Source organism: Gymnogyps californianus, chromosome 1, assembly GCF_018139145.2.
Source record: "Gymnogyps californianus isolate 813 chromosome 1, ASM1813914v2, whole genome shotgun sequence".
In the NCBI taxonomy this organism is placed as follows: Eukaryota; Metazoa; Chordata; class Aves; order Accipitriformes; family Cathartidae; genus Gymnogyps; species Gymnogyps californianus.
The window spans coordinates 46,054,649-46,070,986 of record NC_059471.1 but is presented as its reverse complement, the minus strand read 5'-3'; positions in this window follow the sequence as shown (position 1 = coordinate 46,070,986).

The following is a 16,338-nucleotide window of genomic DNA, read 5'->3' as shown; positions in this document are numbered from 1 at the left end:
TTAATCATCACTTTTAAATTAACATGCTTCCCAGTGTATTTTAAAAATCACTAACAACTCTTTTCTTGTTAAAGCTGTCTCTGCTTCCAGGTTACTACTGTCAATGAAGAAGTGCAGATAAAATTGGAGATAAAACAGAGGGTACTAAAGTCATGATTTTGCAGATAACCAGTACACTACCATGCAAAATCATGAAAGAATGTAACTTTTTTCTTTTTGTTGGAAGGAAAGCTCTCATCATATTCCATCCACATGCTGGCTGTATGTTCTTTCTCCTCAAGGAATAACGTGTGAAAAACAAGGTTATGAAGCTGAAAGAGTAGATGACGTAAGCTGAGAGTGCACTAAGAAGTTTGGCTGATAGGAATGGTAACATCCTTATTTGTCCTTCAGTATCCTTGTGGAAACCACAATGTCTACACGTAGTCTGACAACATATAATAGAGTGAAAAAGCACACATTAATGAAAGTTTCTGACAGTGTCATTTAAATGTGGTCATAGCCCAAATATGGACTTCTATATAGCACAGACTAATGAATTCCATCTAAGTTTTCTGGCTGTGCTTTTACTAACTTATGTTTGATTGTATGTTCGATTTTTTATCTTAGTAAACAAAAATGTTAGCAGTAACATTAACATTGAAAGTATCTGTCTTTTCTCACTCTCCGGTACGTAAAGAAAAAGTTCACCTGTAATTGAAAAACAACAGATTTAAATAAAGTAGGTAATAACATGGAACAGATAATGAAGCATGGAAGGGATCTACAAAGCTATTTAAAGTTAAGTGACAGAAAACAGGAATTTTTTAGAGAAGACTTTATATTTGAAACCTGTCAGGGATTTGAAAAAAACTATGTGAGATTATTTCGCAATACAGTTTCTAGATCTTATCTTGATATGCCTTTAAAAACATGTTGGAAAAAGAAAACTGCATATGCATACAGTCAGTTTAGACTCCTGCTTTTTAGTTGTCTCAATGCAGCTCAAAGAGAAATGAGGCAAGTCATATAAAAAATTAAAGTAGCATCTAGAAAAAGTGTTGTGCAACAGTGATGCTAGGGGTTTTGGGGTGGGGTTTTTTTTAGGTGAATATATGGAAAGTAATTCCTTGAAGCAATTAATATGGAGTCCCTACAGGGAAGGTGACCTTGGACAAAGTCAGAAAGACCAACTGGAACAGAAATAGACATGATCATTTAACATAAATTCATTTATTGACCCATAAGTGAAGGAGAGAGACTTGCCATAGCATGCTGATATGTATCATTTCAGTTTGTGTGGGGAAAGAAAAAACAAATTTTGTTGTTCTTGTACCTGCCAATATTTTAAGTTGTTATTGTATTTCAGGGTATTTTGCTTCTATGTGCCTGTCACTGGAGCAGTTATCCCCAGTGATCACAGACCTGTTTCATGTCTGACACCCAGCATCTTTCTAACAGCACTTTGAAGAATGATTCACATCAATCCTATATGAGATTAGTCAGCTTGACAAATACAGCCCATTACTCAATGAGTGTCAGAGACTCAGTCCTCTCAAACTCTGGACTTAACAGCTGTAGTCAAGTTTAGAGTGAAGGTCATAAATCTTCCAGGGCTGTGGTAGCTGCAGTTTATTTGATAGCTGCAAGTCACTGAGGACTACATCGAACTCTCAGTGAAAGACTCATATTCTTCCAGGATAAGACCTGGACCAGATCCAAAGTCATACTGTGTAGTTTAATTGAATGAATGAAACACAATGTTGATTTGCCAGCTGTTATATTAGAATCCAGGCTTTTAATTCCTTGCTCACAAATGACTCTCTGCATGCAGGAGGGACTAAAGGATTGTTCCATTTAACACCCAGTAATTCAGAGCCTGTAGGGAGCTCTGTTGCACACAATGTAAATACTGGGTATAAATACCAAAACAGTCCCAAGTATGTAAATTCAACACCTTCAGAAGTTTTAAGAAGTAACATAGTCTTAAGAGTAGCAATCACTTTCTGCAATGCAATGTGTACAAAACATACATGCATACATACATATGTATGCATAAATACATGTGTTACCATGAGATATTTCAGTCTGGTCTTGGTTTGCTAAGTCTTGCCTTCTATTTGTCTATTCCAATTTTGAATTGAAAAAAGTGTTAACACAAAATTCCCTTGCCTTCACCCTATCCAGTATCATGAATTATAACTGCCTGTGCCCAGTCTGGCATCTTTTAAAATGAGCACTCTAAATTGCTGAAAATGTGACAGAATCTAGAACAAAGATTTGGGTAGGCAGAGAAACACAGCTTGAAGGCAGATAATGGTGTTGAAATGTGGCTGTCATTTCCAAATGCAAAGATTTGAAAATAATTCTTCATTTACCTGCCAGGATGATTTGGATGAAAGGAGGGAATAATTGTTGCTTCTTTAATAAGTGAAGACTTGAGATAAAGGTCTGAGCTCTTAGCTTTTTAGTCTGTTCCTAAAAATGTAGCATTAGAGAGTAGAAATGAACTCTAGGAATTAGATGTTTTAGCCACAGGGGCAGTCATTTGGATCTTGAATAATGGATTGCAAGGTCAGGTCCTGAAGACCGCCATTTTTATTGCATTTGATTCAGTCAGCAGTGTCACATTATATAGACCATATGTGATAATCAAATTCCCTTTCACAACTGCATATGGCTAGATACAACACTGTGTAACATCTGAATGAAGGCAGAGAAAGAAACTGATTACCAAATATATATATATTTAATATCGCCATGGTTCTTAAATTATTAAAATCATCACCTTTAAAAACAAGAAGATATCATGTTCTCAATTAAAAATTATAATAGAGGAGTATTGAAGTTCATTTGCATGTGTTAGGATGATTAGGCTTCCAAAATCTCTTGTGATATCTCATTTCCTAAAGGAAAGAATCCCAGGAATTATTATTTCCTCTTCCTTTGGTACTTTCTTGATATATAATTAGTGCAGGCAACCTAGTACTTTCATTCCTGACTCTTAGGACTCCCTTTTTTCATTGAATACAAAAATATAAATAGAAATCTGCTAACAGAAAAATTATTAGGGAATTCAGCAATCAATACCTGCTGGAAAATTATTTCTAAATAATTTGAAAATTTGAAGAGGTAGGGAAAATTCAATTTTGCCACTTTAATGAAGTACAGCAGTGTACCCAGACTCTGTCATACTTTTATTATGGTTAACATTCCATGTGTGAAATCCTAACCCAACTAAACTCAGTGACAAAATCTTCTTTGGCAAGATATGTAAGATATCATCACCAATTTTTTCTAATTGCTCTTTCCCTATCGTAACAGCTATTCCTCAGAGAGTAAAGTGAGTTTAAAGTTTCATTAACAGCAAAAATATAATAAGTAAACCAGGTCCAAAATACATCTCATTTGCTGTTGCATCTTATCCAGAGGCAAAATGTGCCTGTGGCCAAACATTCAAAGTTTAGGCCTGTTGCATTTTTTACAAAGCGTTAAGTGCACAGTTGTAAAACCAACTTCTAAACATAAAACCCACAAATTTAACTGAAGGAATATTAAGATTGCAATAGAGACAAAATCCAGGATGAAGATTTTATGCCATTTACTGCAACATCACTTTTCATGCCATCACTGCAATATATGCATTATGATGCAGTATTGAATTTGTTACTATTTTTAAGAAACACACTCTTCCTCATGCAGTGGATGAAGTGGTCAGCACATCTATCCAGTAATTTCTATTCTGTCACTTCCCATGCATCATACGCTGCTGAAAAGACAAGAGAATTATTTTTCTCCCTGGTATGCCACTTATTGGAGGTCTTCAAAAATATCAGCAGATTGATTTTCACAACTATTATTGTCTCTGTTTTACAGAGGACTTAAGCAGAGAAATACAGTTGAAAGTATGGATGCTCTTAGGAGTATTGCATATGGTACTGGATATTTTTCTGCGCAACTGAATCCTGTCCTAGACCTCCAATGACTATAGTGGGAATTTAGACATTTAGCACACGTACAGACATGTACTTACAGACACTGTCACATAAATAATCTGAAACCTGTTGAAGATATGCACTGCTGCCTCGAGCCAGTGAGCAAGTCTCTTATTTATCCAAGGCTAACTAGACAAATTTGGCACTCTTCAATATCTTCTGAAGCCTAGGCAGAAAGGCAGCAAAGCCTTCTGGCAAAAAGGGAGAGGTTTTGTGGTGTCTCTCTGGTTTTGAAGACCCTTTCCAAAGATTCATTTGATGTAACAGCGCCACTTTCTAGAAGTAGCCATTGCTTTTAATACTTGTTCTGGGTGTCTATAAAACCTTTGCAGCATCCTACCATACCCAGGCTTATTTCTGTCTGGGAATAGCAAGGCATCGTTCTATTGGGATATCTCGGGTGGAAATATTACAACGACAGCGATGAAGAATGTAAAATCAAGCCACTAATAAATTAGGAAATTCCAAAAATAAATCTGCTTTTTCAAGGCTAGTAGAAGACACAGATTAGGTCATAGGATACTAAAAGATGTACTTTGCTTTCAGATTTGCTTAAATTGTCTTGAGCAAGTCACACAGGAAAAAAAACCCATCAGTTTGTCTGTCTTTAAAATTGAGAAAACAGCATCTTTTGCAAAATACTTCTTCTAGCAGTAACTTGATCACCCTCCAGCATGGGCACGGAAGGAGGCAGGGCTCTAATAACAATTTTCTCCTTATATGTAGAGGTGAGTATGTTGTCTCTTGTGATTCAGCCTTCTTCACTAGGTTATAAGGATCACCTGGATGCTCTATTTTCTACTGACAGACTCAGAATGCAGCATGAGCAATCTATTAATATATAGATACTTATTACAACTTCGAAACTGTCAAGAGCAATACTGGATGCCAAGTATTATTAATTAAGAGGTATCACAGATTATGTTGGCAGTACAGACACTTAGAAATTAAAGTCAAAGTGGAACTACAACAGCAGTGGGCAATAACATTCTTGTGCCCATGGACTCAGACATCCCTGGGTACCAATAGGAATAACAATGAGGAACGCCATCTGCTGAGCTCTAAAATGAGCTCTTTATTCATGCTTGGCAGACCTGCAAAAAAAAGGAGGGGGAAGGAAGGGATGTGGGGAGACTGTAGCCAAAATTTGCAGCTAGATAAAGGTAAGCACAGCAGATGTTGTCAGCACTTCCCTCATGGAGTTTTGTTTGCCCGCCCGCTATTTTTCTGTAGAGACTAGAAGCCGTCATTCAAGGGACCCACTGAAATTGCCAGTGATGCTTTTCTAAGCCTGGTACTTTCAGCAATCAGGTGTTAACAACACATAAATACATGCTGCTGTGAAATAAATTTAGATCCTAACAGAACCCAACTGCAATAATTGAGATGGAACTAATGCCTTTTGTGATTTCTGCAGAGTAAGCTAAACTAAATGCTTTACAGAGAAGAGAAGGTGCACCAGGGATATTTCCTCATATAGAAACATGTAAGTTCAGACCTCCATCATTTTAAACATTAGTCTTTGGAACCCAGATAGCTCTGTTCACAAGTACGCAGCACAGCTGATTTGTCAGCCGAAAAGCAAAAGAAAGCTCCTATTGATCATGTTTTCAATTACTGGTAATATAAAGCAGATTTACAAAGCATCATATAGTTTTACAAAGGGTTTCAAATGAACACACAACACTGAGGCTGTACCCCAGTAAACATGATTTTTGCATTATTAGTAAAAGTTTGCAGGCTTTGTGCTGACCTGACAGCTCAGGGTCTAAAGATTTTTTGGCCTCGCCTTGGCCTGAGCTGAGCTGACCTTAGCTTGATTTAATAATTGTGTAGCGGTCAACTGACTAATGGCTGTCCTGTTGTAACTTCATCTCTGGGAATATTGCACGTGGCAAAGGCCTGACAAACCTAGGTAGTCATCGTGGGACAAGCAATAGCCCTTTGTGTCAGGTGGGGCAGGTGGAGGCTGCTGTGCAGCTTTCACACTTTGCCTGGGAACCAAGGAGAAGCAGGCAGATCTTGCTGACAAAACATGTGAAATAACACCAAGCAGACCCAAACAATTTTAAGACTATTACTGATGAGACATCTCTGTATTAATTTGTACAATGAGTATATAATTTTGTAACAGGGTGTCGTGGTTTAACCCCAGCCAGCAACTAAGGACCATGCAGCTGCTTCCCCCTCCCTGCTCCCAGTGGGGTGGGGAGGAGCATTGGAAAAAAAAAGGTAAAACTCGTGGGTTGAGATAAGAACAGTTTAATAACTAAAGTGAATTAAAATAAAGTATAATACTAACTAATAATAATAATAATAATAACTGTAATGAAAAGGAATATAACAAAAAAAAAGAGAGAAATAAACCCCAAGAAAATACAAGTGATGCGCAATGCAATTGCTCACCACCCACTGACCGATGCTCGAGCAGCGATCTGCCCCTCCCGGCCAACTCCCCCCTGTTTATATACTGGGCATGACGTTCCATGGTATGGAATACCCCTTTGGCTAGTTCGGGTCAGCTGCCCTGGCTATGCTCCCTCCCAGCTTCTTGCACACCTGCTTGCTGGCAGAGCATGGGAAACTGAAAAGTCCTTGACTTAAGATAAGCGCTACTTAGCAACAACTAAAACATCAACATTATTCTCACACCAAATCCAAAACACAGCACTGTATCAGCTACTAAGAAGAAAATTAACTCTATCCCAGCTGAAACCAGGACACGGGGTTAATAATTTTGACTGTTAAAATATTAATTTGGCTAAGAGTAAATACTTAGTTCCATGTATATGGTATGTTCCTTTCTGCTCATAACAACATTTGCAATGTATCAAGACCATTTACTATCAAATTTATGCCCTCCTGGACCAGCACTATAAATTTGATTATGAACACATGAACATATTTCTGCTGAATTAGCCAGAGCACACAACAAAAACTTTATGTTAGATTTATGCTGTTATGCTGGCTTTATGTCAGCTGTGGGAGGACAGATGACACATGATACAGCCTGTTAATAGTACAAAGTTAACATAGCAGAAGTTCTGCACTAATTTGAACCAGCAGAGCAAGCTTATATGGGATCAGCACTTTGCTCCTTGCAGCTGCAACAGTTTGATCTGGTACTGGGAACCTGAAGGCAGGCTTTCCTGTATCATAAAATCAAGGCCTCAGAAACTCTGGTGTTGCAGTTTTGATTGATATACTATCTTACTCCCTTTACAATTCATGTAGGCTCTAGGATGTTCATATGACAGAGAATGCTCCTTAGGATTCAATAAGTAAGGGATATTGTGATGAAAATGCTAATTATTTTTCTCCTCAGTGCTTACATCAGTCACCTTATCTTCCCGTCTTTCTCTCTTCTCCCTTCCATCTCTGTTTGTCATTCTCCTTGATTTTCTCCTTTCTGGCTTTGTTCTTCACTACTTGTCTCTTGGTTATTTCTCTCCCTTTCTCTTGCCTTCCCTGCTTTTTGATGAGTCTCTCTGCTCTGGCTTTCCTACAACCCACTCCACCCCTCCTCCTTGCTGATCTCTCTCCGTATGCTGAGCCCTGCAGACTGCTCATCAGCACTCCTTTGCTGAGGAGCAGGGGCAGAGCAGGGTAATGGACTAGCATACTGGTTCCTATTTTGACTAAGGTGCTCATGTTTATGGAAATAATAGTTGTGTGGATAGCTTTGCTTTGACTACAAAGCTGTAAGTGGTGCTAGCAGTTTAGCACTTTCAATTTCTACTAAATGAGTAAATGGGAGGTAAATAATGGAACTTAACATAATGAATTTAAATATGTTGTAATTTGATTGTGTTCAATAAATACATGAGAAAAAATGCGTAAGAAGGTAGTAATTATTTGAGAGACCTCAGGCTGGCAAAATAAAAATGTTGTCATTTGAAATTAAAAATAAGGAGACTAATAATAAAAAGGAAAGAAAATAAATAAGATATTGTGGAGCAGGGGAGAAACTCTCAGTCTGCACATACTCATAATCAGATAAATCAATCTTACCTGTGCAGGGATGGAATTTACACCCCAAAAAAATGGTTAAAAAATAAAAAATAACATCAACAGGAATCAAATTTTAAAAGTATTAGATCAGCGTGGGATACTAACCTTGTAAAAGCTCTAGTTACCCTTTTCATGGTACTGCTGGATGTACTGTTGTATCACTGGATGACTTTTGGTTACCTCCATGAAGTGAGCTGATGACTTTGATCCAGGCTGTAAAGCAAAGTCACCCAAAATGTACAGGAAGTTAACATGAATGCCAAGAAGAAATATACATTATGGTTGGTTCAGCAAGAGTTAAGAGGAGATCTTTCTTCTTGGCAATTTTCTCACAAGAGAAAAATGGCATTTTAGGATTGCTAATATATCCAGGGGGCTAATAGGGTTAGATTGCCACATCAGCAGCAGAGAACAATAAAATAATGCAATGCTTGCTGAAAATGTAAAATAAAAAGATCTTTATAGAAGGCAAACCTTCATTAATATGAAAAAAGATTCTGTGTCCCAAGGGGATCATTTCGTACTTTGTCTGTGGCTGTCAAAGGACAGAAAGCACTCAGGCACTCTAATTTCATCCATCCCTTCCCTTAGCAGTCAATAAGTTTTCAAATCATCACTCCCCTTTCTTGAGCTATTTAATCCAGATCATAACTAGACAATTTCATTGCTGCCTTAATCTCTCAAACTTCACTATGAGATGTGCGTGGACTCATTAAACTTTCTCGAGCCCCCTGTTCTGCTGGACTCCAGAGACCCAATCTAGGCACCTAAACAAGGAGCCAAGTTGTCCTCACTTTCCATTATAGCCTGGGAGAAATACAGACAGTAATAAAGGTGACTCAGATCTTAAATAGGCTAAATCTCTTTTAGGATGTCTCTGTGAGCAACTACAGAGGAGCTGTATTCCTAATTATTGTTTCTAATTGCTTAAAATGAGGATAAATTAGGGATGAAGGAGGACCTGAAATAAACATGGTGCTGTGCAAAGACATGTCAAATAAACAACACCCCTCAGGGATTTTGCAGCCCAGCCTGCTGGGCAATGCAGGCTCGCACAACAGGCAGACCCAAAGGGATGCGTGGTCTTAAGACTTAATTCAAAGCACGTTGAAATAAATGAGCTTTGATTGATTTCAGTGAGCTTTAGCCTCTGCTTCCCTGCGGGCCATCCGCAGAGGGAAGCCAGCACCTTTCACTTGTCGGAAGAAGTGAGGTGTGACCACCTGTCCGACCCGCAAACGTTGTCTGTTACAGCTGACATCACTTGTCATGGGTAAAATGTGTTTCTCTATGAATTTTGTGCTTGCATGTTCTGTTTGCTTTTGTGTTGTACTTACACTTCTGTCTAAGCAGCCCGTAATCCTCAGCAACATCTACATGCTGTGTGAGCTGCCTGCATATCCTCCTGACCTTTCTCAAAGGCAGGAAGCAGCTGCACTGCTGCATCCATGCTGACAGCTTCAGTCTGGGTTTTACATCTGCTGTCATCTTGCCAACTACTTTTCATTACTCTTTCAAAAAAAACCCCAAACCACACACCTTATTCAAAACCAAATTATCACAGTTTGGATCACAATTGGTTTACTGAGCTTGTACAAAACCTTGTGCTTGTGGAGCACATGGTAGAAGGAGAACAGGAAGATAGAAAAGTAAATGCTTCACTAGTTTATTCCTCCCCAGTCTTTTAATTTAAAAATGATAACACTATCTAAATGCCAGATCTGATCAACCACTAAACTACAGAGGTGCAAAGAGATGATAATTAATCTGCAAAACATTTTTTTGGTAAACTTGGTAACATACATTATTATTGCTTGTTCTACGCTCATGTTTCTAGTTAGGCTGAGACCCTGTTCTTCTGCAGATCAAATTTATATTGGCATGTTTCACCAAAAATCTTTCAGCCACTTCAGAAAAGACAAATCAGATAAAAGCAGATTGTTTGCCCACTTCAGCATGAGCAGGCTTTGCTCTGGTACTTAACAACTTTTTCATGCACAGTGATTTTTCAATCTTGAAAAATGTTTTTTTAATGTATTTGTGTGCAGGGTATGTTTTTTGTGTAGAAGTCTCTAGGTTTTTAAGAAAGTAAACTGTAACAATCAGAACTTTACCAGCTCTGTTATTTGAGGTAACAAGCACTTAGCAATAGCAACGATTCACGTAGGTTTGACAACAGAAAAGAAAATAAGTGGAACTCAAGAAACATGGATTATATTGAGCACTGCACAATGCTAAATAGAAATATCCAAGCTAGCAAAGGCACTGGGAAACTGAATCATGATTCTGTTAGTGTGGTACTGATCCTGGCCTAATTCCTCCTGATGACAAGTGCAAATGAAACAGGGTAAATTTGCCCAGAGAGAGCTTTGTGCTTGCACAGTTATATTGATTCAGGTATGGAACATATACATGGCCATGGATTGTGCAGTTGAGATTGATCTTTGTATCAAATTCAAGCTCTGGTAGGAGTTTTCTACTTGCATACAGGCTGTTCTGCCCATTCCCTTCAAACTTAATCTTATCTGGCCTGTTGCAAAAGAGTGTCCCCATTGCAGTCCTTTCCCTATTCTGTCACTGCAGCCTAATTGTAGTCCCATGCAGTCAGTCCCATTTTTCCAATTTTTAGTAAAAGTGAAAGCCTCCTTGTCTGAACAACTCTTTTATCTCCATTTAAACAGCCAGGACCACCTCCTGAGCCCACAGCCATGCTGCAACTTTTTGACCACTTCCCTTTTAGCAATACTGAATCCTGAGTGCCCAGAATTTTTGCCAGAATTTGTTTTCATCTAGCTCTTCACCCATGGATATTTTACACCCACATCCCTTTTCCCTGCCCTTCAACCCTGCCTCAGTGTCAGGTCATATCTGCCCGCCCCATTACATTTTGTCCTTTGGCTCACTGATTCCCAACTTGACTTTTCTCATTCAGATGCCCAATCTGCTTGCAGTTCCTTTTTTTTTTTCACATTTACACAGTAGACTTTAATTTCCTTCTTCCATATTTCCTCCTCCACTTTCACCCTCAATCTCTTGCCCTGGCAAACACACTGTTCCTCTTCTTACTTCCAGTTACACTTTCCCCACAGCCTGCTATACAGGCTTCCACCATCTACAACTTCACTTCTCATCCCATGCTCCAGGCTGTGTTCCCATGTGCTGTTCTGTGGTCACCCCTACTGTCCCATGCTATTTTAACCCCTTGGCTTATGAATAAATTAGAGTCTTCCTCCAGGTTTCTTGGGCCCAGCAAGAAAGTTGCTACCAAGCACACAGGAGAGAAAAGACCCTTAAGATCTGAAATCTGGACTTGGCACAATTAGAATAGGTCACAACTACAGTTTTAAGCACTGTTTCATTCAACCACATGCCAGACCTGCCACAGCTGGGATTTTGGGATACTTGATCCTGGAAAGCTGTAGCAAGAGGATATCTGTAGGACATAAGCTAACCGTGGCTTTTCAATGGCCAAAGCTGAGCAGCTTTTTCCAGAGAGAGAAAAGGCACATGCCTGCCAAAACACACAAATGCATATGTATGTGATGGGTCTTCTAAAAAAAAAAAAGGCTGAATCTTTTAACATGAGCAAAACCAATGTATTTTTCCATTCCATTACTGTTACTAAATCATTTACAAGTTGATTTAAAAATAAATAAATCTATTGGGCAGAAACAGGCATTCAGCATGGAAAATGCGAGTTGAAAACAGCTAAATCAAGGAAGGCTTGTTACCAGCTGAAAAAAGTCTTCTAATACGAAGCATAAGGCATACTGATTGCTAACTGATGCTAACAACCCCAAATCTACTACTTTTCTGATTTTTTTTTTTGTTATTATCTGACACTAAATGCAGACAACAATCTGAGATGATAACAAGAGGATGTGAGAGGCACACTTAATATCATAACTGCTAGGCTCTCAGAAATGACTGAGGGGGACTGGCTAAAGCAGAAGATAGGCTTTTCTTTGTAAGAGTTTTGATGAAATAGATAAACCACATACTGAGTCTAATCTGGGAATCTGGAGATGCTCAAATGACTGTCAAAACAAAATGAGAAATAGAGGAGGAAATACTGTTCCAAAGCCTCCTCATTGATTTAAGCATTTTTGGTGCCAATAGGAATAATAACAATGAAAACCATCTGCTGATCTCTGCAATGAATTCTTTATCTATGCTTGAAAAACTTGTGCAGAGATGGGAAGCTGTATGTGAGGCTGTAGACAAAACAAGGTGTGTGAGGCAGATGTTTGGAGGGCTCCACTCACAGAAATCCAACTGCCACGTTGTTAAGACCTCTCCAGGGACTGGAGATCAGTTTCTTGTGGAGATATTGTCATCAGAGCTAAGAACGCATTTCTAAACCTTGTGGTTTATTTCATCAGCCATTAGCCACAAATAAAAGCGAGATTTTGAAATGAATGAGGATTCAAAAAAGGGAATTGCCATAATAATTTAATATATACTGACCTAAATATAAATTGATGAACAAACAGAAAATTGATAGAGGATATACTGGATTTTTTTTTTCCTCCTGTGGAAAATTCCATAAATCTCTGAGGTAAACTGGTAGGTTTTTTATTGTATGCACTGCCTCAATCCAAATCAGGCTGCTGCATGCTCACAGCAGTTGTGATTCCTAAATATTTTTCACAAAGTTGTAGCATATGGTATATTTAGGAATGATTGATTTGCATTCACATGTGAAGAGACTTGACTGTACAGGCAGAACGGGCAGAAGGGTGCCGCGCAAATCAAAAGGAAACAAAAACTGAAGATTATTTTATTAGGGTGGCAGAGGTAACCTTTACACCGATCCCACATAGATATTCACATGTTGAATAGTCACTGGTTAACAGCTTCTCTTCACCACTAGTAATCACACAGTGGTAGTGTGCGTCAGTAAATACAATTTTTGCCATTAGTCACACAAGACCACAGGCTTGGCATGGACCTGACAGTGGAGGGACTCAGCACTTCTCTGGGTCTGAGCCCAGAGTTTTAGCAATAGTCAAGGGATTACTGCCTGACCTGTTGTAGCTTCTGGGGATACCGTGTGGTAAAGGTCCAACAGACCTAGGTAGTCACTGTGTGATGTACCACTGCCCTTTATGTTCACAGGAGCTGGAGAAGGTTTTTGGGTGATGCTCAGTAAGTAGAAGCAGGTCTTGTTAAGAAAATATGTAAAAATAGCCCCAGGCGGACCCCAAGATCAAGGAGGAAGGGACCCTCCCCCCACCATGTCATTCTCCTGAAGACTGCAGGATGCCCAGGACTCATCAAGGACATTTCCCCCTCCATGCACACCCCTCTGCTTGAAGAAGACTGGAGCTATTGGCTGTAGGGCCCATAGGGACACTGGAAGGGTGAGCATTACTCCAGGAAAAAGGGGTAGATCTTACTAATTTTTCTTTTTTAACAATTTTAAGAGTATTATTGATGAGGTTTCTCCATATTACCTTGGATTATGGGTATTAATAGTATTGGAATTGACTAAGAGTAACTGCTGTATTTTGGTTAGATTGTTATGATTTTGATTAGTCTAACAATACATTCTTTTCTCCATATATATATACGAAGTGTTCCCTATTGTCCCTAGCAAGATTTCAAGTGTAACAGTAGCTGAGATACAACATGCTTTTCCACATCCTTCAAAGAGGAAATAATAGTGATAGATAGATACAGACTTTTTAGTGGCAAGCATAGTATTTTATATATTATAACTGCGATCAAGAACACAGTTGGCTTTGTACAGGGACAGATCAGTGCTTCTGGACGGTAACCAAGCTTTCCCAAAATATTTCTCTTCATTGGTAACTGTTAGGTGTAAGATGTGAGCTGAAGTTATTGTAGAGACTTGCATCAAATCACAGGTAAGATTTAGTTTAACTGGTTATTTCTATAATGCTGCACCTCTCTCTATACGCACATGTATCTATGGTTGTATACACCTCTGCCTATCATGTCCGCAGTGGCAGATTCTGGATCCAGCCTGAGGTCTAGCTGTGGCTGGGGAACAGCAGAAACCAGTGAGAGAAGTGTGAAGGGTTACTCATCTGCCACACAGCCTGGGAGGCAAGCGGAGAAGGAGAGGAATTCATTCTCTTCCCAGCACAGGAAAGGGAGAAGGGAACTTAAGTCTGCCCTTAGAGAAGAAAAGAAGCTGCTTCGGACAACAAAAGTTGTATTTTTAACCACTGAGTCAGATCATGGCACTTCTTTTGTGCGAGGTGGAAGATGACAATTTCTCTGTAATAGTCAAATCTGTTCCACCTGCTACAACCAGAAGGGACTGGAGTCCACTTTTCAGTAATTAAGGAGTTGTTAGAATACTTACTCCAAAATGCTCTGATGTTGCTCTACATGCTGACCAACAGAATATATGAGAACAAAAGCCATCAATGAAAAATCAACACAAGTAGAAACCCTGTGAATTTGCCTCCTTGCTTTATACACTTCCCGCTTTCCCCAGGTGTCGTACCAAGAGGTATCCTGCAGTGGCGACTGTGGACCTTTTGTTTGGACCTTGCAAGTCAGATTTGGTCTAGAGTCTGTTGTTTGAAAAGCCCAGCACTACAAACTGAAACAACTGATTTAGTACTTGTCCTGTTCACTGATGCATTTACCTCTCTAGATCGCAGCTCCCTGCTTGGTGACTTATAGCAAGTCCTCTAAGTGGCTAAATTGGTTTTGTTGGTGGTTTTTAGTTGTACAGTTGTTCTTGTCAGTAAGATGTTTGAAGATTATCTGGAGAGGAAGCTAGCAGAGATGCTCTTGTGCTATCGCCAGCTGCAAAATAGGGCTTGAGAAATGTCTCCTTTGGAGAACTAATGGTGCCCTTCAGAGATTAAAGGGTCAATCTGTACCATATGGTTGCTGTCCTAGATCAGGTCTTCAACAGGTCTCTGATGGCAGAAGAGCTTTTCATGAGAGAAAGCAGCAGAAGTGGCAAGAGGAGCACTCATCGGCTAGCAGAAGTTTGGGATTGTTTTGAGCAGAGACGGGGGGTCCTGATGCCTGCTAAGTAAGACAAACACAACCCTGTCACTCATCCCAACTCTGCCTGAGCAGAGCTGTATATATTTCAGCATTCTTCCTCTACAAATTCCTTTCAAGTGTACTCAGTATTCAGTAAGAGACTACGCACATCTGCTGTTCCAAGAAGTAAGTTTAATTGCTGATGGGATTTTTTCCCACTAGCATTTCAACCCATCTGCATGTTGCGATTACTGAAGCCTAATTTTGTTTTTGTCTACTTCAACCTTTTCAAGTGATATTCATTAATCCCATCTATGGCATCTCTAACATGTGGGAAATCTGCCTAGAGTAATTACAAAGTATTTCCTCTGCACTTAGTTCTCATATAAGAGCATGGGAAGATAATGAAGGTTGATTGTAGTGTCATCATTCCATTGAGGAAATGAATGATGCTGTTCAACTAACAGCTGGCTTGTTACATAAAAGAAATGACAGATCAGAATAATAAAGGCAAACTCCCCTTTAACAGATCATTCTAATTTGAAATTCTCAAATAATTGCCTGGAATCCTGGCAATAAAGAAAATAGTACAAAAAAGGCCCTTAAATTTGCTCTCTGTACGGTTGTGTGTATACACGTATATATATATATTTACACACTTATACATACATGCCTACAAACATATAGTATTTTTCTTCTTATTATTTTTGCATATGAGATATGTTTATGTATGTATGTATCGCAGTGAGACAGCAAGAAAGATCACCAAGAATAGTATTTTTTAATCTGGAATGTCCATCCTGGAAAATGGAATACAATTTAGGGAAATTTCTTTTTATTGTTAACTGACATGAAGTGGGCATTTAGGAATGTGAATAATATGTATTATAATTGAATTTAAGGTGCAATGGGAGTTTCACCATATAATAATAATTTACGCTACAGTGCCTTTATAAAAAAACTTGTGAGGCCTTTAATCTCCAGCATATATATATGAAAAACAACGGAGGTTTTTCTATTTTATATATTTAAAATATTATTTTAATATATATAAACATCACATATATAAATATCATATATATATAAAAAAATAGAAAACATCAGTTGCTAAATGGTCCATTTAGAAGTGCCCACTCCTCCACAAATAACATTTGCAGTGCTCAGCTCGTACTCTAAGCCAGAGGCCTGATTTCACTGCGTCTTTCTGTCTGAGGGTATGTTCCTAGATAGTCTTTCAGACAGTGTAAACCCTAGAGCTTGACTCCTTTAATAAGGAAGAGATAACATCATATGGCATTATCAGACTACAACACCTGATTGCTAATTGGAGTTTGAAATAAAGACAGACTAATAACAACCAAAAGGTGATGTCTTTCAG